Source organism: Hemiscyllium ocellatum, chromosome 39 (genome assembly GCF_020745735.1).
Source record: "Hemiscyllium ocellatum isolate sHemOce1 chromosome 39, sHemOce1.pat.X.cur, whole genome shotgun sequence".
NCBI lineage: Eukaryota > Metazoa > Chordata > Chondrichthyes > Orectolobiformes > Hemiscylliidae > Hemiscyllium > Hemiscyllium ocellatum.
Window position 1 is genome coordinate 2672336 of NC_083439.1, and position 27141 is coordinate 2699476.

The following is a 27141-nucleotide window of genomic DNA, read 5'->3' on the forward strand; positions in this document are numbered from 1 at the left end:
CACCTACCTCCAAGTCTAACACCTGGCCTGGTTCATTACCTAGAACCAAATCCAGTATAGCCTCACCTCTTGTTGGCCTGTCTACATATTGTGTCAGGAAACCCTCCTGCACACATTGGACAAACACTGACCCATCTAATGAACTCGAGCTATAGCTCTCCCAGTCAATATCTGGGAAGTTAAAGTCCCCCATAACAACCACCCTGCTACCTTCACTCTTTTCCTGAATCATCCTCGCAATATTATCCTCTACTTCTCTAGGACTATTAGGAGGCCTGTAGAAAACACCTAACAGGGTGACCTCACCTTTCCTATTTCTAACCTCAGCCCAAACTACCTCAGATGGCAAGTCCTCTTCCATCGTCCATTCCACTGCTGTAATACTATCTTTGACAAGTAATGCCACACCTCCTCCTTTTTTACCCCCATGTCTGATCCTACTAAAACATTTAAACCCTGGAACCTGCAACAGCCATTCTTGTCCCTGTTCTACCCACGTCTCTGTAATGGCCACAACATCCAAGCGTGGAGAGATAAGCTAGAGGAGGGTGGGGGTGGGGAGAAAGTAGCATAGAGTGCAATGGGTGAGTGGGGGAGGGGTTGAAGGTGATAGGTCAGGGAGGAGAGGGTAGAGTGGATAGGTGGAAAAGGAGCTAGGCAGGTCGGACAAGTCCAGACAAGTCATGGGGACAGTGCTGAGCTGGAAGTTTGGAACTAGGGTGAGGTGGGGGAAGGGGAAATGAGGAAACTGTTGAAGTCCACATTGATGCCCTGGGGTTGAAGTGTTCCGAGGCGGAAGATGAGGCGTTCTTCCTCCAGGCATCTGGTGGTGAGGGAGCGGCGGTGAAGGAGGCCCAGGACCTCCATGTCCTCAGCAGAGTGGGAGGGGGAGTTGAAATGTTGGGCCACAGAACGGTGTGGTTGATTGGTGCGGGTGTCCCGGAGATGTTCCCTAAAGCGCTCTGCTAGGAGGCGCCCAGTTTCCCCAATGTAGAGGAGACCGCTTTGGGAGCAATGGATACAAGTGGATGTGCAGGTAAAACTTTGGATGTGGAAGGCTCCTTTAGGGCCTTGGATAGAGGTGAGGGAGGAGGTGTGGGCACAGGTTTTACAGTTCCTGTGGTGGCAGGGAAAAGTGCCAGAATGGGAGGGTGGGTTGTAGGGGGGCGTGGACCTGACCAGGTGGTCATGGAGGGAATGATCTTTGCAGAAGGCGGAAAGGGGTGGGGAGTTGCAGTATTCACAGCACAGCAGATCCATACTGGTGTTTAAGCACATCCCAGGCCTATATGACTATATCCACCAATTCTTCCGCCGCCTTCGTTTCCGTGCCTACTTTCACAACCAAGACTCCTCTGACGACCCCTTCTCCCGCCTCCAACACACCCCATCCACCTGGACACCCCGTGCTGGCCTCTTACCCGCCCTCGATCTATTTATAGCCAACTGCCACCGCGACATTAACCGACTCAACCTGTCCACCCCTCTCACCCACTCCAACCTCTCACCCTCAGAACGTGCAGCCCTCCACTCCCTCCGCTCCAATCCCAACCTCACCATCAAACCGTTAGACAAGGGAGGCGCGGTAGTAGTTTGGCGCACTGACCTTTACACCACTGAGGCCAAACGCCAGCTCGCGGACACCTCCTCTTATCGCCCCCTCGACCACGACCCCACCTTCCACCACCAAACCATCATCTCCCAGACCATCCATAACCTCATCACCTCAGGGGATCTCCCATCCACCGCCTCCAACCTCATAGTCCCACAACCCTGCACCGCCCGTTTCTACCTCTATATTGGGGAGACGGGCCGCTTACTTGCAGAACGCTTCAGAGAACACCTCTGGGACGCCCGGACCAACCAACCCAACCACCCCGTGGCTCAACACTTTAACTCTCCCTCCCACTCCACCAAGGACATGCAGGTCCTTGGACTCCTCCACCGGCAGAACATAACAACACGACGGTTGGAGGAAGAGCGCCTCATCTTCCGCCTGGGAACCCTCCAGCCACAAGGGATGAACTCAGATTTCTCCAGTTTCCTCATTTCCCCTCCCCCACCTTGTCTCAGTCAGTTCCCTCAACTCAGCACCGCCCTCCTAACCTGCAATCTTCTTCCTGACCTCTCCGCCCCCACCCCACTCCGGCCTATCACCCTCACCTTGACCTCCTTCCACCTTTCACATCTCCATCGCCCCTCCCCCAAGTCCCTCCTCCCTACCTTTTATCTTAGCCTGCTTGGCACACTCTCCTCATTCCTGATGAAGGGCTTATGCCTGAAACGTCGAATTTCCTATTCCTTGGATGCTGCCTGACCTGCTGTGCTTTAACCAGCAACACATTTTCAGCTGTGATCTCCAGCATCTGCAGACCTCATTTTTTACCCGAAGATTATATCCACCCTACCAAACCTTTCATTATCTTTAAAGCCTCTGCCAGGTCTCTTGTCTATCTCGTTTCTCTAAAACAAGAACCCTTGTCTGCTAACTCTCTTCTGATGGGTACAACCTCTCAGTTTTGATTAATTCTAGTCATTTTGTTTTTGTATCTTGACCAATAACCCTTTTATAATGGGACCAGATCAGTTCACAGTACAGTAACTAGATATTTACACAAGATTTAGGAGCACAGGGTTCCAATCCAACCCAAAAGTTGAGTCACTATTGTTTTCCAACTCTAAAGATCTTAAGTAAAATGTAGTTTGAAGCAGCCTGCACTAGTTGTAGGTTTACTGTACTACAGTATAGACCCAATGATAATTCTGTTCTCAATGCCAAAATCACACTAAAGTGCCACATGGAATATTGCTTTGGAAAAGTTAACATCACCCAGAATGAGAAGGAGTTGCTTCTCTGATTACACCTAAATCAAATAGTTTTTCGAACAAAGACCATATGAGCACATTGGTTCCCATGGTGATAATGTTGTTCATTGTAGACAGAGTCCAAGTGTGAGATTCTTCTGTTTCTGAAGGTGGTGACAAGGGCACTTAACTCGATGCAGTATTGGTGATACACCCATTCCCTGCTACCTTACATCCCTCCAACAGGACAGGCTGACTGTTGCCTGCCACTTGAGACCCTAAAGTGTTTGATTAAGAAACATTTACAGGCCAGAGCCTGCCCAGCTGGGGTTAAACAGCTGGGCAGGAAGGAGTGACCCCGTGCAGCTTATCCAACAGTTGCTGCCCTCGGGTAACTTGTCACCTTGTGGTGGGGTGGATGTCCCCTGACCTAAGGCAGTCAATGATTTTAGCAACTGGACATTGTGTGTCAACTGGGAGCCAACCTTCTTCCCCTGTTTCTATATTCCCTGCCCCCTCCCTCCTATGAATCTTGCCCCCATCACTGCCCTCAGTCCATGATGCTGGAACTCTGGGGGCACACTGCCAGCAGGACCCACAGCTTCCTTGGTAGTGGTCATTGATCTGCCAACTGTTCATAGCTCTTGCCTCTGGCTGCAGGGTCTTCATTCAGGGAAAGGCCTGTCTGGCATTGCCACTCTCTGATTGATGTGTAGCTTGGTGGCCCTTCTCTGAAAGATGTGGCTGACAAACAAGACCCTAAGTGACTAAGATACTGCCGCAGAATTGTCTCCAATAGAAAGCCAGCACAGAATGGAGCATTGAATTAGGGTTACTTTAATGAATTTTTCGGGAAATCAGTGCCATTTTGACTCTAGAACCAGATGTAATTGCAGGTTTGACTTGACTTTTATTCATACGTGGCATGTGAGCGTTACTAGCTAGGCCAGCATTTATTACCCAACCCTAATTACCCTTGAGCAGGTGGTAGCAAGCTGCTTTCTTGAACTTGTGCATCCATTTGGTCTAGGTGCATCCATAATGCTTGTAGGGAAGGAGTTCCAGGTCTTTGACTGAGAGAAAGAAAGTGTTCTGGATCTGATATGGGGTATAAATGTTAGACTTGGAGTGAATGCAGTACTAAAATACATTGGCTAAGTTCCATAAACATAGCTTATATTTCCTAAGGTTTAGATCAAGATCATTAAAATTATATAAGATTCAGGAGGGTAGATACAGAGGAACTGTTCCCATTGGTGAAGATCCAAAAAAAAGGCTGCAGAATCTCAAAATCTGACCTACAGCAACATTCATGAGCAAATTTGGGAAGTGCTTTATCTTGTACGTTGGTTTATTTTCTCCCAAGGCCAACGTCAAAAGGTTGTGATTGAATAATCCAAGGTGGAGGACAGGAAAAATTTCTGGCTGTAAGAGCTGCTCCTTTTTTTTTTGAGGTATTTTAGGTGTTGGAGGTGATTTCCTCGAATTCCAGGAGCAGCAATTATGGTATTATATGCTGTTGGATTGTTTTGGAACTTTGGAAGGTTAAAAGGGAGAAGAGCAGACAAAGGAAGCACATGGTGAGGACAGTGCAGGAGCGAGAGAGAGCGAGAACCTGCAGTTACTGCCTTTGCTGTTTGAATTCGTGTATCGCTGGACATCGGAATGCATCTGGGAAAATTAACGAACAGTGAAATTCACAACAAATCTTGGAGGAACTGTTGGGCAAAGTTCACAGCACAGAATCAGATAAGGTAATTGTTGTTTTAAGTCTGTCCAAGAGAGAGGCTGCAGTAGTGAGTATAGTGGATTCTTTCTTTATTATATGTTTTCGGAGATAAGTCTCTTGATTAAACTTAAATTAATAGCTATGGCTTATAATTTAACCTGGGGCAGTATTTGTAATGGAATAAGACGGTGTTATTTTCTCGGTCTGTAGATTATGAAGGAGCAAAAATGGCCTTTGCAGTGATATCCCTCTTGTTATGAAGGCCAGCATGCTATTAGCCTAGAGCTGCTCAGGAGGATTTAAACCAGTAAGGTGAGGGGTGGGGGAGACGACCCAGGGAAATAGTGAGGAAAGAGATCAATTTGAGACTGGTACAGTTGAGAGCAGAAGTGAGTTAAACAGTCAGGGCAGGCGGGGACAAGGTAGGACTAATAAATTTAACTGCATTTATTTAAATGCAAGAGGCCTAACAGGGAAGGTAGATGAACTCTAGGCATGGTTAGGAACATGGGACTGGGATATCATAGCAATTATAGAGACCTGGCTCAGGGATGGGCAACTTAATGTTCCAGAATACAACTGCCACAGAAGGATAGAAAGGGAGGCAAGAGAGAAGGGGGAGTGACCTTTTTGATAAGGGATAGCATTACAGCTGTACTAAGGGAGGATATTCCTGGAAATACATCCAGGGAAGTTATTTGGATGGAACTGGGAAATAAGAAAGGGATGATCACCTTATTGGGATTGTATTATAGATTCCTGAAGAAGGGCTCATGCCCAAAACATCGATTCTCCTGCTCCTTGGATGCTGCCTGACCTGTTGCGCCTTTCCAGCAACACATTTTCAGATCTGTATTATAGACCCCCCAATAGTCAGAGGGAAATTGAGAAACAAACTTGTAAGGAGATCTCAGCTATCTGTAAGAATAATAGGGTAGTTATGGTAGGGGATTTTAACTTCCCAAACATCGACTGGGACTGCCATAGTGTTAAGGGTTTAGATGGAGAGGAATTTCTTAAGTGTGTACGAGACAATTTTCTGATTCAGTATGTAGCCGTACCTACTCTTGGGAAACAAGGCAGGGCAGGTGACTGAGGTGTCAGTGAGGGAGCACTTTGGGGCCAGCGACCATAAATCTATTTGTTTTAAAATAGTGATGGAAAAGGATAGACCAGATCTAAAAGTTGAAGTTCTAAATTGGAGAAAGGCCAATTTTGATGGTATCAGGCAAGAACTTTCAAAAGCTGACTGGGGGCAGATGTTCGCAGGTAAAGGGACGGCTGGAAAATGGGAAGCCCTCCGAAATGAGATAACAAGAATCCAGAGAAAGTATATCCCTGTCAGGGTGAAAGGGAAGGCTGGTAGGTATAGGGACTGCTGGATGACTAAAGAAATTGAGGGTTTGGTTAAAAGAAGGAAGCATATGTCGGGTATAGACAGGATAGATTGAGTGAATCCTAAGATTATAAAGGCAGTAGGAGTATACTTAAGAGGGAAATCAGGAGGGCAAGACAGGGACATGAGATAGCTTTGGCAAATAGAGTTAAGGAGAATCCAAAGAGTTTTTACAAATATATTAAGGACAAAAGGGTAACTAGGGATAGAATAGGGCCCCTCAAGGATCAGCGAGGCGACCTTTGTGTGGAGCCGCAGAAAATGGGGGAGATACGAAATGGATATTTTGCATCAGTATTTACTGTGGAAAAGAATATGGAAGATATAGACTGTAGGGAAATAAATGGTGATATCTTTCAAAATGTCCATATTACAGAGGAGGAAGTGCTGGTGTCTTGAAACACTTAAAGGTGGATAAATCCCCAGGACATAATCAGGTGTACCCAAGAACTCTGTGGGAAGCTAGAGAAGTGATTGCTGGGTCTCTTGCTGAGATATTTGTATCATCGATAGTCACAGGTGAGGTGCTGGAAGACTGGAGGTTGGCAAACGTGGTGCATTGTTTAAGAAGCGCGGTAAAGACAAGCCAGGGAACTATAGACCAGTGAGCCTGACATTGGTGGTGAGCAGGCTGTTGGAGGGAATCCTGAGAGACAGGATGTGCATGTATTTGGAAAGGCAAGGACTGATTCAGGATAGTCAACATGTGCGTGGGAAAGCATGTCCCACAAACTTGATTGAGTTTTTTGAAGAAGTAACAAAGATGATTGAGGCCAGAGCAGTAGATGTGATCGATATGGACTTCAGTAAGGCGTTCGGCATGGTTCCCCATGGGAGACTGGTTAGCAAGATTAGATCTCATGGAATACAGGGAGAACTAGCCATTTGGATACAGAACTGGCTCAAGGGTGGTGGTAGAGGGTTGCTTTTCAGACTGGAGGCCTGTGACCAGTGGAGTGCCACAAGGATCGATGCTGGGTCCTCTACTTTTTGTCATTTACATAAATGATTTGGATGTGAGCGTAAGAAGTACAGTTGGTAAGTTTGCAGATGACACCAAAATTGGAGGTGTAGTGGACAACGAAGAGGGTTACCTCAGATTACAACAGGATCTGGACCACATGGGCCAATGGGCTGAGAAGTGGCAGATGGTGTCTAATTCTGATAAATGCGAGGTGCTGCATCTTGGGAAAGCAAATCTTAGCAGGACTTATACACGTAATGGTAAGGTCCTCGGGACTGTTGCTGAACAAAGACGTTGGAGTGCAGGTTCGTAGCTCCTTGAAAGTGGAGTCGCAGATAGATAGGATTGTGAATAAGGCATTTGGTATGCTTTCCTTTATTGGTCAGAGTATTGAGTACAGGAGTTTGGAGGTCATATAGTGGCTGTACTGGACAATGGTTTGGCCACTGTTGGAATATTGCGTGCCATTCTGGTCTCCTTCCTCTCGGAAAGATGTTGTGAAACCTGAAAGGGTTCAGAAAAGATTTACAAGGATGTTGCCAGGGTTGGAGAATCTGAGTTACAGGGTGAGGCTGAACAGGCTGGGGCTATTTTGCCTGGAGCATTGGAGGCTGAGGGCTGACCTTATAGAGGTTTACAAAATTGCCTATTTATCCTATCCATGCCCCTCAAAGTCGTCTTCCCTGGGATCGGAGAGTCCAGAACTAGAGTGCATAGTTTTAGGGCGAGAATGGAAAGATATAAAAGAGACCTAAGGGGCAACATTTTCACGCAGAGGGTGGTACGTGTGTGGAAAGAGCTGCCAGAGGATGTGGTGGAGGCTGGTACAATGACAACATTTTAAGAGGCATTTGGATGGGTATATGAATAGGAAGGGTTTGGAGGGATATGGGCTGGGTGCTGGCAGGTGGGACTAGATTGTGTTGGGATATCTGGTCGGCATGGACAAGTTGGACCAAAGGGTCTGTTTCCATGCTGTACATCTTTATGACTCTATGTATGATAGTATAAACGTATTGAGGGCTACACATGAATAATGTATAAATGGAATTGAGGTTCAGATAACACACAAGCTAATTGAACAACAGACACACAAGGGGCTCAATGGCCTTCTGTCCTTAATGTCTCTATGGATCCTTGAGAATAGGCAATGGACGTGTAAATTTTTAAAACTAATTCCAGTCCAGCACTGATGGCCTGCAGAAAATAATTTTAAAAATCAAGTGGAAAATGTTTTTGATCTGCTTCAGAGGTGAGAGAAACATTTTGGATAATCGACAAAGGCTTTGTGAAAACAACTCTTCACAGTTTCTATGGTAACTTCAGTTCTGTGATACCTGAAAGTGTCATGACAACTGCAGGAAGCTTTTATTATTACATTGTACATTGAATATTTGAAATTAGTTTCTGTTTTTTTTCCTTTTTCACTGCTATATGTAACAGCTTGTAGATGTTAGGGATGGTGGAACAAATTTTTGTTGACTCAAATTGCACTATAAAGAAAGACAGTGTGCCTTGTCTACCTCGCTTGAAGGTTGAGTTTGTGCTCTGTGCATTTCAATCAACACTAACTCCCTCCCATTTATATCTCATCTTTAACATAGTCACCAGCTGCCTCTCAGAAGTGCTAGCAAAGAAAACCACACAACGATTCACATTTGGGGATGTTTGGGCAGATTATCAAAAACTTATTAAATAAAGATGTAAAAAGTAAAAGGATGGGTTATAAGGGATGTCTTACAAAGAGTGGGAGACAAATGAAGATCTCTTGTTTAGTCCTCCACCAGTGTTGAATTAAGTTGAGCTGGTTGATCTGACTGGGGACTGCATTTGGCCTCAGGACACAAGAGTCAGGAAGGGAATAATTGCCTGTGGTCACTATTCATTAACATCAATCTAGTGGCTTCCACTAGAAAGTGTGAATTCGTATCAGATGACAGGAGCTGCTGATAAACTAGGTTGAGCTTGGATACGAACACTCAGTCAAGTAACTTATCAATAAAATATTTTGACATTCAGAGATGGATCGGGCACTTGAAACCGTATGGCTGGTACTCCATAAGGTGTACTTTAAAATAGGAGTAAAGGGAAGGAATTGGCCAGATGGAAAAGTGAAGTAAGGAACATGCATCAAGTTTCAACTGGTAATGACCGTGAAGAACCTTGGGATAACGACAGTATGTTAAATGAAGTTGCTGCACTTCTGTAAACCTTTCACTCCCTCGGGCCAGTCCAGAGCACTCAACAGTTATGAATAACTTTTGAAATTTAACATTTAATTTGCAGATGATGTTGTGGTAGTAATGATCATGGCTACTGGTAAACCCAATTAATTAATAAATCTGGAATTGAAAAGTTTAGTCTAAGTAATGATGAACATGAAACTGTCTTTCTAAAATCAAAACATCTGGTTCACCAATGTTCCTGTCAGGAAGGATATGTATCGTCTTTACCTGGCCTAGCAGACCCACGCGATGTGGTTGACTGTTAACTGTCCCCTGGAATGGCTGAGCAAGCTACACAGTTCAAGGGGTTTATGTACAACAAATTCTTGCCTTGTCCATGAAACCCACTTCCCATGAGAATCATTTTTCAAATAAACTTCACATCCAGTTTCCTTCCATCGGGATCCACAAATAACAATGAGATCAAGTACTGGTTATTCTACTTTTAATTGTTGGTGTTTGTTAGGAGAGGTCACCTGGTCAACCATCCTCTCCCATGCATTTAATAGTGCCATGAGGTCTCACACATCCATCTAAAGACAAATGGCATCCCTGGTTTAACAATGATGATACCTCTGACAGGACAACATCCACACATTACTGTGCAGACTGGATAGCCTTGAATATACCACTCCGTCTTGCAGTCAATCTTTGAGCTCCCGAATCTGAGGTGGAAATGCGCTCACACAGAGCCAAGCTGAGTGTCACCATTTGGGAATAATATTCTGAAAGAGTCACTGCCTTCAACAAAGGATGTGGAGGAGCTAGTGTTGATTTAGGGTGGCCAAAGTTAAAAATCACCTCACACCAGGTTATAGTTCAACTGGTTTTGGAGCGCTCTGAAAACTTGTATTTTCAAATAAAACTATTGGTCTATAACATGGTGTTGTGTGATTTTTAACTTCAGCAAAGGAGGAAGAAAATTAGCAACTTGTCACCATTTTGAACATTACCCTGACCAGGATCCAGTCATAGGATAGAAAGTGGTTGTGAGGCAGAGATGGTGTGTTATGAACAGAAGCTGTGATTCCCTGCAGACTCCGTATGCTCATTGCCAATGAAGTCACCGTCACTTTAGTCTGGGATGGCAGGTGGCAATCTTTGCTTGGTCTGTACTTTCTTAAAATGTGCATATATCTCTGAGATTAAGCACTGCTGACTCCAATGTATAAAGTAAGACTGAGTTTGTCTTAATCAGGCGTTTTTCCTAAGCATATAATACATGTACAGGATTGGATATTGGAAGGGAATGGATTGTCATTTAGTTCAGTGTTTGATGACAAATTCTGCACTTCTGCAAACTGATGCAATTCATTTTTACTGATTTTTAGGCAGGAGGTTTGCATCCTTTTATCTGTTGCAAATCCATATACCAGATGCTGCATCAAGGATTTTTTCAAATTATTGACTTGATTGATATTCTTTGTCACCCAAAATCAGGGACACAGATTTAAAGTGCTGGAATGTAATTTCATTGGAAGGCACTTCATGGAAATGATTAAGACCGTAAACAGGCAGGTAACACAACCTTTATCAGGACTCTAGATGATGAAAGATTAAAATTCTTTTGACAATAAAAAGTTGTTTTGGTAATAAACATTTGATGACTTGTATCTAATCTTGAGAAGGTGCCGAGAGAGGTGGTGGTGTAATGGGACCAGAAATCCAGAGATGCAGGCCAGTGCTCCAGACACATGTGTTTGAATCCCATCATGGCTGTTGGTGAAATTACAGTTCAGTAAAAGCTAGGATGAAAAGTTAGTCTAATGGGGACCAAATGTCATGAAAATCCATCTGGTTCACTAATGCTCTTCCTCTTTAGGGAAGGAAATCTGCCATCCTACCTGGTCTGGCCAACATGAGACTCCCAGACCAAAAATAATGTGGTTGACTGTTAACTGCTCTCTGGCCAATTAGGGACAGACAATAACGGCAATTCCAGGATGTAGTTCCAGGCTGGCTTTCAGCTACCTGGACTGTCAGCTATGGAATTCTCCCCCACAGCCCGCCATTCGTAAAAGACACTTCCTTTTGGTATCTTGCCCTAATCTAGTTCGGTACCAGATTATTTTTGAAGGTGACGTTTGTGAAAATGCCTTGGTAGGCTTCACTTTTGTTCTCTGGGCATTGATCCTCTTTTCCAAAATTCATTGTAATCTGGAACGTTCCTAGCAGATTGGAAAGTGTTTATTCAGGAAAGGAGGGAGGCAGGAAGCAGAAGCACATGACAGATTAGTCATGTGTTAGTTTAATTAGTTTAGTTTGCCAATAAGGAAGCTTTTGGAGTCCTTTTTATTAAGGAAGTTATACTTAAATTACTATGATCAGGCAAAGTCAACTAAGCTATGTGAGGTGGAAATTGTTTAACTAGTCTATTAGAATTTGGCAAGGTAACATTCACAGTGAGTAGAAGAGCCAGTAAATGTGATATACTTGGATTTCCAAAAGGTGTTTGATGAAGTGTCACATCAGCGATTGCACATTGTGTAATGAGTAACATATTATTATGTAAAAGGGACGGTTAGCTAACAGGAAGCAGAATGCGGGGTCATTCTGTAGATCAGTGGTTTACCGACAATATCAATGATTTTAGATGTGAGAACCAAATCTAAATTGGCTAAATTTGCCACTCTGACCAAGGTAGGTCAAAAGGTAAGTTGTAAGAGGAGATCGGGAGTCTGCAGATATATAGTTAGTGATTGGGCAAAAATTGTCAGGTAAGTGTATAATGTGGGTTAGTGTAAACTAATCCAGTTTGGCAGGAAGAATAAAAAAACAATGAAATATTTAAATAGGGAGAGATTGTAGAATCCTGCAAAGTTTATGCCTCTTTTACTGAGTATCAGCACCACCTTGCATGAAAGTTCTAGAGAGTTCTAGGGGGATCTGGGTATCTTGCTATATGATCCACATAACGTTAGTATACAGGCACAGCAGGTTGATTAGGAAGGCAAGTGAAATGCATTTTAAAAGGAAAGAAGCTTTATTCCAGCTGTATTGGTGAGACCATGTTGGTGAGACCGTATCTGGATTCTGCACATAGCTTGCGTCTCCCGATTTGACAAAAAGATATAATTGCTTTAGAAGTCATTCAGAGAAGGTTCACTCACCTCATTCTTATGATGAAGGGTTTATTTTATAGAGAAAGATTAAGTAGTTGATCTGAACCTGGGGTTTGAAAACAAAATTTAGGCCTGATTCCATTTGGAATTTAGAAGGTTGAGATTTTATCACATTTGAACATCTAAGATTGTGAATGGGTACCAGGAAGGTGCTTCCTTTCGTGGGGGACATTAAATAACTTCAGGATAAGAGATCTTTCTTTTTAAGACCGAAATTAGAAGTTTTTTTTTGTTGAGGATTATTAAATTGTGTGAAATATTCTTACCCAGAAGATAGTGGAGGCTGAATGTTTAAATGCATTCAAGGTTGAGTTAGACAGGTTTTTGACAGACTAGGCAATTGTGGTGTATGGGGATCAGACTGGAAAGTGGGGCTGAGACCACAATCATGGTCTTATTGAATGGTGAAGAAAACTGAAAGGATCAAAAGGCCTACTCCTGCTCCTGTGTTCTGATATTAAAAACAAGTTGTTGCTGTTGTTTTGACTACAAACTGTTGAGCTTTTTGACTTGGGACCTTGCGAATGGTCTGATTGAAAGCAACAGTGTCTTGCGTTGTGGAACCAGGAGTGGGACCTGCTCCCAATTACATTGGCAGTGTGTTGGAACAGAACTCTCTAGAACTTTCATGCAAGGTGGTGCTGATACTCAGTAAAAGAGGCATAAACTTTGCAGAAACTTCCAAATGTATCTCACACACCAAATAATGCAGGTTGTTCTGTGATAACACTCAATTCATCAACACAAATTTACTGTAACAGGATTGTGGACACTCTTTCTACAGCGAAAACTTTTAAAATGTGTTCGCTGTAACGCGATTACCGTGCCAACATTTTTAAGCACTGCTTTCAAAGCACTATTTTTCTATAATGCAGGGTTGCACAAGAATGCAACCATCGCATTAAGAACAACAGACTGTGACAGCTATACTCAGAGCGCTTCAGAGAACATCTCCGGGACACCCGCACCAACCAACCCTACCACTCCTTCCCACTCTGCCAAGGGCATGCAGGTCCTGGGCCACCTCCATCGCTGACTCCCTCACCACCCGACGCCTGAAGGAAGAATGCCTCATCTTCCGCCTTGGGACCCTCCAACCCCACGGCATCAATGTGGACTTCACCAGTTGCCTCATTTGCCCTCTCTCTCCCCCCCCCCCCCCCCCCCCCCATCCCATTTCCAACCTTCCAGCTCAGCACCACCCTCATGACCTGTCTCACTTGTCCATCTTCCTTCCCTCCTATCTGCTCCACCCTCCCCTCTGACCTATCACTTTTACCCCCACCTCCATCCACTCAGCTACCTTACCCACAACTCCAACCCCATGGCTCCCAGCCTCATTCCTGATGAAGGGCATTTGCCTAAAATGTTGATTTTCTTGCTTCTTGGATGCTTTTCCAGCACCAGACTCTTGAATGTAACAGCTGAAGTGCTAGAATTGGTTTAAGAGGCCTTGGGTTCTGGACACTTTGAATTACTGAGATATTTACTGGGCCTCCTTTAAAGAGCACCTTCCCTCTGCTCACTGTCCTCCCTATCCCTGGTCCATTATAACACAAATGTGTGTTGATTCATGAAGTGGTCATGAGAAGGTTTGTAGAGTGAATTGACAATAATTCATATCACAATATGCTGTGTTTTATCTGGGTTTCCCTGGAAGCTGTAGGATTTCTATGTGCAAGGTACAAGAAATGTTGTAAAAGCATTCTTTATTTTTTTTGAATAGTTTTTATTTCGTTTAAAATGGTTAGTTAAAGTTCCTAATAGGGTAGGTGGTTGGAGTTTGGAGATCTTGTATTGAAACATCCAGGAATATGTCCAACCAAAATAGGATCCTATATATTTACACTGGGCTGTGATTCTGTAAAACTCATTTCTTCATCCATCCCCTGCATTATCTATTAGAGCACTAATCTATTTAAATTAAGTTGCTGCAGCATATAACCTCCAAGGTGGGAAAAAATAAGCACTACCGCAGTTGGGCAGTAGTGCGGGGGTTAATTTAGAAAAAAAGGAAAAAAGACAAAAAAAAAAGAAAAAAAACCTCCAAGGTTTTGATTTAGTCCCTGCCCTCCCCTTCACTGTTTGATCACACAGCATTGCCCTTTGGTGTGAAGGGCACTGCTTGTCACTGGCCACCCGGGTGTTTTCCTATCTTCCTGGTGATGGAAATTGAATAAAGATTCGTGCACCTTGTGTCTCACTGTGTCTCACACCTGCACACACACCATGGGTGCTGGGGAAAAAATATGCACGACCGCAGTTAGGTGGTAGTGTGGGGGTTAATTTAAAGAAAAAAAATACTACACAAAAAAAATCTTCAAGGTGTGCAGAAGTATTTTAACAGCTGCTGGAGTACATTTTTTTTTATTCACTCAAGGGATGTGGGTGTCACTGGTTGAACCAGTATTTTCATTGCCCTTGAGTAGTTGGTGGTGAGCTGCCTCCTTGAACCGTTGCAGCCCATCTGTTGATATATGATCAATGCTGTAATGTGGCACCCTTAGCTCGTTTTGTGGGAATTCTGCCTGTCTGAAATCTGCATCAGCTGCTCCCAATTCAGCAAGCCACTGGCCCAAATCAAACAAATTCCTGAAGGATGTTTGGATGCATCCCACATAGACATGGGAGTTGTTTGTGGCAAGCATCCTATCCAGTTAAACTGATCCAAGAACACAGCATATTTTAATAATTGAAGGTATTTTAGCCAGAATGAACAGACCTATTAATTGCAACTTTGCAAAACAAATCAAAGTGAATTAGATGCAGCCTGTTAGTGGATCGTGATATCCTGTATGCAAATTATTCGGTTCTGTGTTTGGCACACAATGCAACAGAATATTTAATTAATATTCTTTTTTTATACTATCCTATTAGTTATGCTAATAAGAAGTCACTCAAATCTAACTCCGGTTCCAGCAAATTATTTTACATATGAAAGACTTTACACAGTAAGAAATAGAACATTTAGTCACTGATAAGCAAGAAAAAGTCTTTATGTTCCTTTTGGAGAGAGAATTCAAACAGCAAATTAAAATGCAAATTTATTTAATTATTTTTGTAGTTTTTGTTCCAGCCTGTGTTGGCTTCTGATTTTTTTTTTGTAGCGTTTCCCACTGTCAAAGGACCTCCTTCCAACCTCTAGCACTTGTCACCATGACTCTTGCTGTGAGGAAGGGGAGATCAGAAGTTCACTTGGAGACCTGGCAGCTCTCGCTTGCTAAATGGATATGGGTCTGTATCCCACTGTAAGGATGTGAGCATTGTCTTTGGCTGACAGTTCCAACATGATGATGAGGCATTAGCGAGTTTTGAGAAGATTTGTAGCTCAGCTTGAAGTTCTGGGGTGGTTTCTGTGTTGGAGGCGTCTTCTTTACGGCAAGTTGTTAAACTGAAGGCTATCTACCCTCAAGGAGTGATGTAAAAGAACCCATAGCACTATCTGTAGAACAACAAGGTTCACACCAGTTTTCAGCATGAGCACAGTGAGAAAGGATGCATCCATCTTTTTTCTGTTACTGTTCTAAGGGAGTCAACAATGCAGGATCCAGTTACCCAGACTGTAGTGTGACTTTAGATGGGCTTAAGGATTCTGCCTTGGTTGTGGCTCTAATGAAAGCCAGCCTCTGCATCTTTATTACTCTCACAGACAATCTTCCACGCACTTAGCTTCCCACAGTCATCCTTCCTGTATAGTCACAGACCTCATTTCCTCAAGGCATTCCACATCCATTCTGAGGAATGTTAAACTTGTGTAACACCCAATCCTGAAAGTGTATGGCTGCACAGTCCAATACTGGTAGTTCACTTGCTGAAAGGCTGTTTCACAGTGCAGATCTTCCTTCTCAAACTCTACCTTTGCTTGTGGTGTGGTGACCCTCTCGTTAAACTCACTATCAGCCACCTGTCCCTGTGTGAGAGCAGACTTCTGGGACTATGGCAACTTTCCCTACATCTCACTCTTTGTTGATGTTTGCTTTTTGTATGAATCTTTGCATTCTTTTTATTTAAAAACATTGGCAGCCCTGTGTGAATATGTTCAGTGGCTAACCAATCCGGTAACCAACAACTGAAATAAAACTTTTAAGGATCTATCAAGCCAGATTTCATTCTGTGATCTGACTTATCCCCAGCTTATTTGTAATATTGGACATCTGTTATTGCTAATGTGGTGGAATCATTGCAATTTGAATTCTTTAATGGACTTGTCAGCTCAATGAAATATTGTTTCTCTATCAGTGCACACTCAGTCCATGATCAGCTTTATTTTCCCTGTCCTGAAGGTTCTGACTCTCGCTGGGGTTTATTTCCACAGAACCGAGAACACTGCTCCACATCTGAAAGTGGGAAACTCGGACAGAACAAAGCTCCTTCAGTACTGCACAAGTGCCAGCCTGGAATTTGTGGTTATGCCTCTGGAATAGGGCTTGTACTCCACTTACTGGCTTAGAAATGTGGGTGCCACTTGATGAGCCAGGGCCAATACCCCTGACAGCACTGCAGGGTTCACCTCTCCGTTAGTAAACACAGGAGAGACATAAGTGTTTGATTCTGAAAAACCCTGTTAAATATGGGGAGGGCACGTTCACAAGAGAGGCAACCTCTAATGGGAAGGAGGTGAAAGGAATGTGTGTGGAATGGTATGATGCCAGATGAGAGTGATTATAAGAACTCCCCACTCACCGTGGTCAAACCCTTGTCAGGGGTTGATCCTGTCCAGTGCTGGTAGTGGTCTTTTATAAATACATGGCTGCCTTGCCAGTTGGAAATGTCAGTGTTTAATGCAATGACTATTTCTGAAATATGGTGACTGTTGTGCAGTGATGCTGTTCTTACTGAAATCCATAAACATTTAGATGTGATTTACCACAATGTAATCTGAGGAATTCATGTGAATGTCATAGTTTATAACCATCAACTCAACCCCAGGCTTGTATCCATATTTTAAACTCTTCTGTTATTTGAAATTTGTGTTCAGAAATGTGGAGAATGTTTGTTTGCACTGGGGAAAGAACTTGTTCAGTTTTGAATAACCAATGTAAAGAACTGGGTTAGCTTGATATGAAGTAAAGGACTCCAATCACTACCCAACAAGCACCTCCAGTTCAGCCCTGAGAATCACCCTCTAAGTGACCAATCTGACTAAGTTGGTGGCACCATCAGTCCTGAGTTCTAGTCCCATACTAGAAACGTAAGCTCAATCTCTAGGCTAACACTTCAGTTCCAGTACTGAAGGAGTGCTGCACTGTTGTAGGTGCCACGTTAGGAACGTAGGAACAGAATAGGCCATTCAGCATTTTGAGCCTGCTCCATCATTGAAAATGATCATAGCTGAACAAACACTTTAATGCCTTTTACCCTCACTATTCCCAAAACCCTTGATGTCATTCATAACCAGAAATTTATCACACTCCTATTGTACTCAAGACTGAGTTTCCACAGCTCTCTTTGGGGTAGAACATTCCAAAGATTTGCCACCATTTAATGAAAAGTTTTATCTTCATCTTGATCTTAAATTGCATCCACGTTATTTTAAGAATATTTCCCTGGTCCTAGTTTCTCTAACCAGGGAAACACCTGACCTACTCTGCCTATCCTTTTACATTGCAATTAGGTTCTTCAAAAATTAAGAGAAATTTTTAATCATTCCTGAGATGTGGACATCGCTGGCTGGGTGCAACACTTATTACCCATGAGGTGGTTAAGATTCACAATATGGCAGTGGGTCCAGATTCAAATGTAGGCCAGCCAGGTAACACCAACTTCCATTCCTAAAAGGGCATTCTTGAGCCAGATGGGTTTTCACTCTAATTGACAGTGGTTACATGGTTGACATTAGTCTAATTCCAGATTTTATTGAATTTGGACTTCCCTATCTGCTAAGTTGGGATTCTCACCCGGGTTCTAGAAAGCTAATTCAGTTATGTAACCATTATGTCACTACCTCCCAGTTTGCCAATTTCTCCCCATAGCACAGCCCCACCATCCTAAGAACACAAGTCTGGTGATTTTTGTTGCACTTCTGCAATGCCGATTAATGTAAAGAGACCAAAACTGCACACCTGACTGCAGGTGCAGTCCACCGAGCTTCTATACAGTTGAAACAAGACTCAAATCTTGCAATAGAAGCTAATGTTCTAAATAGTTTGCTGTATTTGCATAGAAGCCTTCAGTGACTTACTGTTGACCACTCTTGTGTCAATTTGTCCATTTAATACTTTCCTATCTCTTACCATTTAAAGAAATACTTCGTACATCTTGTACCAAAGTGGTTAACCTCATGTTTCTCCATTATAATTGATCTGCCATGTTCTTGTTTACTCACTAAACCTGTCCAAATCCTCTTGAAGCTGCTTTATTTCTTCCTCAAATGCACATTCCCACTAAACTTAGTATGAATCACATATTTAGAAATGTTATTTTGCCCCCACGTACAATTCATTGATATGCATTGTGAACAGCTGGGGCCCAGTGACTGATCCTGACAATATCCCATTTGTCACAGCCTGCCATGTGACAAAGTCTAGTTTATTCTTACTATTTTCTGCCTCTTGGTCAATCCTTAATCTAAGCCAGTATTTTGCCTCCCATCCCGTGTGCTTTAATTTTGCTAACCAGGCTCCTGTAGGGGACTGTATCAAGGTCTTCTGAAAATCCAAATATATTGTATCTATTAATTTGTCTTTAACAATTCTATTCATAACATCCTCCAAAAAACCCCTGAGTTTGTTAAACATGATTTCTCATTCATGTTCAATCAGTGGTCTTTTCCTACTAATGAGGTAAGGCGAACAGGGCTGTAGTTCCCCATTTTTTTTCTGTTGTTCTCTTAAGTAGGAGCTGATATTTTCTGTTTTCTGATCTTCACAAATGATTCCAGAATCTGTAGAATTTTGGAAGACGTAGACTACTGACACCCTCCTTCAACACACTCAACCATCAGGCCCTGGGCTGTATCAACTTTTAGCCACATTAATTTCTCCAGTATGATCTCATACTAATTTCCTTCACTCATCAATCTACCTAGTCACTTGGGATTCTTTAATTTTAGGAAATTTCATGTATTCTTCTCAGTGATACAAGTCACAAGAAGTAATTTGAATTAGAATCCCTACAAGTGTGGAAACAGGCCCTTGGGCCCAACAAGTCCACACCACCCTTCTGGAGAGTAACCCACCTAGACCCATACCCCTGCCCTGTATTTACCCCTGACTAATGCACCTAGTCTACACATCCCTGACCACTACGGGCAATTTAGCGTTGCCAATTCACCAAACCTGCACACCTTTGGATTGTGTGAGGAAACCGGAGCACCCAGAGGGCACCCAGAGGAAACCCACGCAGACACTGGGAGAATGTGAAAATTCCACACACAGTTTTCCGATGCTGGAATCGAACCCGGGTCCCTGGCGCTGTGAGGCAGCAGTGCTAACCACTGAGCTGCCCATAATCATTTACTTTCTCTGCCATTTCTCTTCTCTATTATAAATTCTTACGTCTGTGCCTGTAATAAACCCACATTCACCTTGACAAAACATTTCCTTTTTACATACCTAAGACGGCTCTTAAGGTCCTTTTTTACTTTTCGCTTCATCGCATTCATTTTCATTCAATGCTCCATTTCCTTTTTTTGATTTTTGTCCCCCTCCTTTGCTGATTTTTTTTAAAATCCCTAATCTTGTACAATTCTTAACCTACTTTCTCAGTCACAGTTGACTGACCTTTTTAAGTAGTTTTACACCTTGAAGAAATATGTAGTTGTAAGCTACGTAATAATTCTTTAAAGACTATCCATTGCCTGTGCATTATCATACCTTTTTAATGTGTTTTCCCAATAGACCTAAGCTGAATTATGCCTCATGCCTTAATTCCTTTTTATTTAAGCTTAACACCCTTGCTATTTCACTATCACACCTAGTGTTTTACATTCTCATTGTGATCATTCGTTCCTAATAACTATTTTATCACAAGATTAATAATTAGCCCTCTGTAATTACAGAACATTAGATCTAAAATAATCTGCTTCGCAGTTGACTCCTCAACATGCTATTCTGGAAAACCACTCTGAAAATACACAAGAAATTGGTCCTTCACAACTTTAGTAAGACCACAGGCCATTCAGTCCATCAAATCTGCTCTGGCATTCAATAAGATCATGGCTATTCTGATAATCCACTTTGCTGCCTTTTCCCTGTAACCCTAGATTCTCTTATTAATTTAATTAAAAAAACTCTGTATCAATCTTGAGTTATTTTAATGGACCAGCCTTGACATTCCTCTGTGGGAAAGAATGTGGTACAGATTCACAACTGAGAAATGCAATTCCTCCTCCTCTGTAACCTCGTAATTGGTTTACCCAATCTATATGCTGACTGAAGTCCTCCATGATTAGTGCTGTCCATGCTGCAGGTTTCTCTCATGTCCTGATTAATGCCATGACCCTCATGGTCTCTACTATGGTTGTGGGCGGCACGGTGGCACAGTGGTTAGCACTGCTGCCTCACAGCGCCTGAGACCCGGGTTCAATTCCCGACTCAGGCGACTGACTGTGTGGAGTTTGCACGTTTCCTCCGGGTGCTCCGGTTTCCTCCCACAATCCAAAGATGTGCGGGTCAGGTGAATTGGCCATGCTAAATTGCCCGTAGTGTTAGGTAAGGGGTAAATGTAGGGGTATGGGTGGGTTGCGCTTCGGCGGGTCAGTGTGGACTTGTTGGGCCGAAGGGCCTGTTTCCACGCTGTAAGTAATCTAATCTAATCAAATGTAAAGACTATTTGGTTGCCTATAAATGACTCCAACAAAGATCAGCTACAATTGCAGTTCCATCTAAATCAGATTCCTCACAATTGTTCTTCCACCTCGAGACCCTCCCTTGCTAATATTCTGATCCTGTTCCGTATTATCAGCACAAAACTGCACCTTCTTTTCCTTGTTGTCTGTTATTCTTAAACGTTGAATATACTTGAATATTTAGTTCTCAGTCCTGGTCACCATACAGGCAGTTAGATTGGAACTGCATACCTCTATTTGTGGCTTTAGATCATCTATCTATCTTATGTTGTGCCCTTAATTTTGTCTTTTGACCTCATTATGCTTTTAAAACATAGTTAATACTTGGCTTTATGTCTCCTGCCTGCTGGTCTCTTTTTTTGCAGCTTTTCTGCTTCCTTTTACCAACTTTACTTCCTTCCAATCTGGCTTACCCCCCAGGTTTCCATGCCCCTGACAAACTGGTTAAAAACCCTCCCCTAACACTTACAAATTTACCTGTCCCAGAACCAATCCCAATTCCTGAGAACTCTGATATCCTCCCTTAAGCACCAGTTCTCCAGCCAAATGTCAATCAATCATTCCTCTTGTTCCTACACTCACTTGCATGGCACACTGGGAGTAATCCTGAGATTACTGTTCTTTAGATCCTGCTTTTTAATTTCCTTCCTAACTTTTTTCAGGACATCATCCATCTTCCTACTGATGATGTTGGACCATGACTGATTGCTGATTCCTCTGTCCCAGAAGGATGCCTGTAGCCACCACATGACCTCCTTGACCCTAGCTCCAGGAAGCTAACATTCCATCCTAGAGTTACATTTAATGTTGCAGAAGCACCGGTCTGATTTTAGTTCTATTGCCACTCCATTCCTCCTGTACCTCTGAAAACTAGTTGTTGTTCTTAAATTAAGTCTGAACATACTAAAGAAACTTATTATTAATGAGTTTGCTTTACTTGCATTAACTATATTTCCCCTCTATTATTCGGTTTTATTTTGACTTGATTTTAACTGTGCCCATTTTATTACAGAAATCTAAGTATTTATAAATGATACATTTATCACTTTTAAGCTTCTCCTCAGTCAATGCACTTAATTTTCTGGTATTGACACGTTTAGATTTCATAGCCCAGAGTAAAGGTGCCCCCTCCTCATCTGGCTGACTCTTTTCCCAGAAGGTGATTGAAGGCCTGGGCCTCACCCCCTCTTTTTCTACTGCCCAGGAAGAAGTGTCTCCTGTGGGTCCAGCTATCTTGCCTTCCGGAAAGGTCCAGGTCATCTTCTGTCCAGTACCTTTTGGGTCTTTTGGATGACACATTAAACCAAAGTCCATTCTGGCCTCTCAAGGGAGACTGTTGAACAAAAGCGTGGAGAGTTATCCCTTTGGTCCTGACCAATATTTAACCTGCTTCCCTAAAACAAATTAACCAGCCAATCCCTCATTGCTGTTATGGGATCTTGCTGTGTGCACATTAGCTGCTACAATTCCTACATAACAACAGTAATCACATTTAAAGTACTTTATTGTCCAACTCATCCATAGTAAAGACACATTAGTGATGGAAATACTTTCTTGATTTTCCTGTGTGGCTTCAGCAGAATTACACTGTCCATGCTGCAGGCTGAGCCCGGCTAACAAATTACAATTCTGTGGTCGCAGGCTGTACAATCTGAGTTCATCATAGGACAACAATAGCAGCAATAGTTTACACTTACTGAGTACCCAAAACATCATAAATATCCGAAGGAATTTCACAAAAATGCTATAATATTTGATACTAAGTTATATCAGGGCTTATCAGAACAGATGGTGAAAATCTTGATCAAGGAAGTGATTTTTAGATAGCATCTTAAAGGAGGAGTGAGGAATAAAGGCCAGTAGTGGGCGAAGGCTTACATTGTATCAGAATAGAACCTGTACCCCTGCAAGTGTGTGTGTCTGTGTCTGTGTCTGTGTGTGTGTCCGTACCCCAGTAAGAGACCGTCTGTGTGTGACCCGTACCGCAGTGAGGGTCAGTAGAGGTGTAGGTTTGTGTATGTGAGACCCATTCCCCAGTGAGAATCAGACTGTGTGTGTGTGTGTGTGTGTGTGTGTGTGTGTGTGTGTATGATCCATACCTAGTGAGAGTCTGTGTGAGAGAGAGAGACTCGTACCATGCTGAGTTTGAAATCTGGAACTCTCTGAATCGTTGGGGGTGAGTGGTAAAACTTATTTGTCAGAGAAAGCACAATAATCTTATGTAATCAGTGAGCAAAATAACTTGACTCAAGGGAGTGTGGAGAAATGAATGAATCACTTCCTCTGGGATATGACATTGACAAATTTACTGAGCAGCTGCGGGGTTGCAACAATGAAGCCAAGAATTCCTGAGTCAGTCATTCCCTGTCCTCTGGCTGATCGATACAAATGATAAATAATGGATTTGATTTTCAAAATGCTTTTCAGATCATGTGGTACAGTTACAGTTGTTTGTGTCTGAAATAGTTACCCCTGCTGTTCTCTAAGGTTTAATATCGGTGATGTCAGTAGACAAACTCGCTGATCTGTCTCTTATTATGTACCTTGGAGAGAAGAGAGAAAAGGGAAGGTTTAATAGTTTTCAAAATTATGAAGTGACTGGAGAAAATAGGGAGAAACTGTCCTCATTCAGCACAGACCTGACAACTTGTACAAGGAGCAAATGCGATGTGCAAAATAAAGCCATTTCTACACAACCAGGAGTTAGTCTGGAAGTAAGATGGAGGCAGGTTCTGTTGAGGAATCCAAGAGGGCATTAGATAGTTATTTAAGTAGAAACAATATTCAGGGTAATGGGCACCAGGAGAGTGGTACTAATTCATAGAGCTCACTGGTACAGACACAGTAGGCTGAACACACTCCCCTCTGCATCGTAATAATTCCCTGATTCTGTCTTTAGGCTATTTAAACTAGTTAAGGCTTGTACCAGTTAAAATTGACTCTTGGTTAAAAAAGCAGACTGAGAAAGATAAATGAGCAGATTGTGCACAAACATCAATAATATTCATTCCAACAGATTTTAGGTTTTAAGGATATAAGCGGATCATCAGGCTGACCAGTCTATAGTTCCCTGGCTTTTCCTTACCACCTTTCTTAAATAAAAACACTACATTAGCCAACCTCCAGTCTTCTGGCACCTCACACCTTGGCTGTTGATGATTTGAATATCTCAGCAAGGGGCCTAGCAATCTCTTCCCTAGCTTCCCGCAGAGTTCTTGGATACACATGATCAGGTGACAGGGCTTCATCTACCTTATGATTTTTAGACCTTCAGTACCTTGTGTTCTGTAGTACAGACACTTCTCACGACATCACTATTTACTTCCTCAAGTTCCCTAGCTTCCATGTCCTTCTCCACAGTGAATACTGATGCAAAATATTTGTTTAGCGTCTCACCCATCTCCATACACACAGACGGCCTCATTGATCTTTAGGGGACCGTATACTCTCTAAAGTTAGTTTCTTGCCCTAAATATTTTTGTAGAATCTCTTTGAATTCTCCTATTTGTCAAAGCTATCTCATAACCCTTTTTTTGCCCTTCTGATTTATTTCTTCAGTATACTCCCTCTACCCTTAGAGTCCTCTAGGAATTCACTTGATCCCACTGTTTACATCGGACATATGATTCCTTTTCTTGGCCAAAGTCTCAATTTGTTTAGTCACCAAGCATGTATTGTATCATGAAGTCAGTTTACCCACTGGGCCTGAGTAGGATAGTCTTTGGAAGGTCAACGCAGACCCATTGGACCTCTCTGCAGTGAAGGGATTCTATGAAGTGAAACGCAGGGAAAAAAAATCGATGGACAGCAGAACTAGATGGCTTAGATTTTTCTTCACTTTTGTTGAACCATTTTGTTTATTGGGGATAGAGGGAGGGGCCAGTGAACATACATTGTTTGACTGAGTCCAGACTGACCCATTTGCATACTTTCTGATTAATTGGGAAAGGGGAGGGACAAGGTATTGCAATGGTAGGCATGATGAATGACCAATGGTGGGAGGTGAAGGTGAAGTATTTAAATGCAAGAAGTCACATGGTGCAATTTCCCAAAATACATCCAATTTCACTTGGCAACTGTGATTTGGGAGATTGTAAGTTTAATCTTGTCCTAGAGAATAACGCACTCTTGGGAAATTTCAGTCATTTCCTGTGTTCAGTTAATGATAAAATAGCAGTTGGAATTCCAGACAGCACAATGAATCAATTGTCGATTTAAAGGACCCTGCCTCAGGCATCCAGTTTATATCCTTGGCAACTCCAGTTTAAAATTAGTAGAGTAGGGCAATGACCTAAAGAGGGAAGACTACTGATCAATTACAACTCTTCCCTCAATTCCATCTGTTTTTGGTTTTGAGTGAAGTTGGAATTCTTCCTTCATCCTGTCTTCCAAATCATCTGTAAACTCTGCTGCTGCTATGCCCTCAGTTATTCCATTCCTGAACAGGCCACAGGAGAGAACTCAATACCAGAAACCCAGTCTCCACATCATCTCTGGCCTTCAGACCTCTCTCTTATTGCAAGCTTCCTTATCCTTCTCTTTACTGTTCCTGCCATGGTTAGGGCTGCTCACAGTTTTCCTGTCTCACTGCCACTAGCATCTACATTCTCTTCCTCCCCCTCTTTTTGGGCTGAAATTCTTGCACACTCACCTTTTCTGGCTCCTCGCCACCTTGCATTTTCAAAACTAAATTGAACATTTCAATTTGCTGAGCATATGTTGGGTTGTGTTTCCCACATTTTCAAAAAGTGGCCGGGCCTGGAAAGCACTTTGGGATTCTGAAAGAATGACCGTTCACTGAAGGAGACCATTTGGCCCATCTAGTCTGTACCAGCTCTCTAAGTGTCTCATCTTTGCCCCCCTAACCCAGCACATGTCTCATTTCAGACATCCATCTATCATGGAAAAATCAGAATCCCTGCGGTGTGGAGAGAGGCCATTCAGTCATCGAATCCACACCAACCCTCCGAGCATCCTACCCAGACCCACCTCCCATACCCTATCTCTGTAACCCTGCATTTCCCATGCTGAAAATGTGTTGCTGGAAAAGCGCAGCAGGTCAGGCAGCATCCAAGGAACAGGAGATTCGACGTTTCGGGCATCAGCCCTTCTTCAGGATTCCTTGGATGCTGCCTGACCTGCGCTTTTCCAGCAACACATTTTCAGCTCTGATCTCCAGCATCTGCAGACCTCACCTTCTCCCTGCATTTCCCATGGCCAATCTACCTAATCTGTGTATCTTTAGACTGTGGGAGAAAACCGTTGCAGACCCTGGGAGAACATGTAAACCTTACATAGACCGTTGCCTGAGGCTGGAATCCAACCCTGGTCCTTGGTGCTGTGAGGCAGCAGTGCTAACCACTGAGCCACCGTGCTGCCCATTTGAGCTCCATCTAGTTCCAGTTTGAATGCTGAACTGGAACCTACTTCCACTACATCCTTGAGACCCTTAACTACTCACTTTTTTTTTTGCTTCTTTTGCCAATAATTTTAAATCTGTGCCTTCTCATTCTTGATCCTTTTGTGAGTGGGAAATGTGTAATTAATCTGTTCTCTTGCTAAAAGAACACTAGCAGCCACACACACTGTGTTCAGTAACCAAATAGTAAAAAATTAAACGATGGCTAACAAGTCAGATTTTCTGTCTGAGATGGTGTCCTGTTGCTGTGTAAGTGAGCCTTTTTGGGAATCTAATAAAGGGTGAGCTGACATGACAAAGGCCAGTTCATGCTGATCCAGGGTAATGGGATGGTGATTATATTCCCAATGCAGCTAGCATCAACTCATCGCTCACTGAACTGAACTGGTTTTATGTTCTGTCACCAAACAATTAAGAAGCTATTGATGGGTCTGTTGATCCATTTACTTAGCCTTATCTATCTATACATCTCCCTTGATTTCTTACTTTTCTATACAGATCAACTTCTCATTCTCTGTCTCTCAAATTCCATTTCTGATAAATGCTCCTCAAACAAGCTGAGTACAGATTGAAGTTTTAAAAAGTGTTTGTTTTTGGTCAGCACTGGATAATTGATCATCCTTTTGCAATTGAGCACCAAGATATCTGGGTGCAGCCACAGCAGGCTGCATTGATCAATCCTCCATCTCTACC

The 27141-nt window shown here is 42.8% G+C and overlaps 1 protein-coding gene across 1 annotated transcript in view; it reads left to right on the top strand.

The window, feature by feature from the left end:
• The window catches only part of map2k1 (mitogen-activated protein kinase kinase 1), a 66922-nt gene that overhangs the window by 17289 nt on the left and 22492 nt on the right, over nucleotides 1–27141 (top strand). The gene's annotated exons all lie outside the window — the stretch shown is intronic.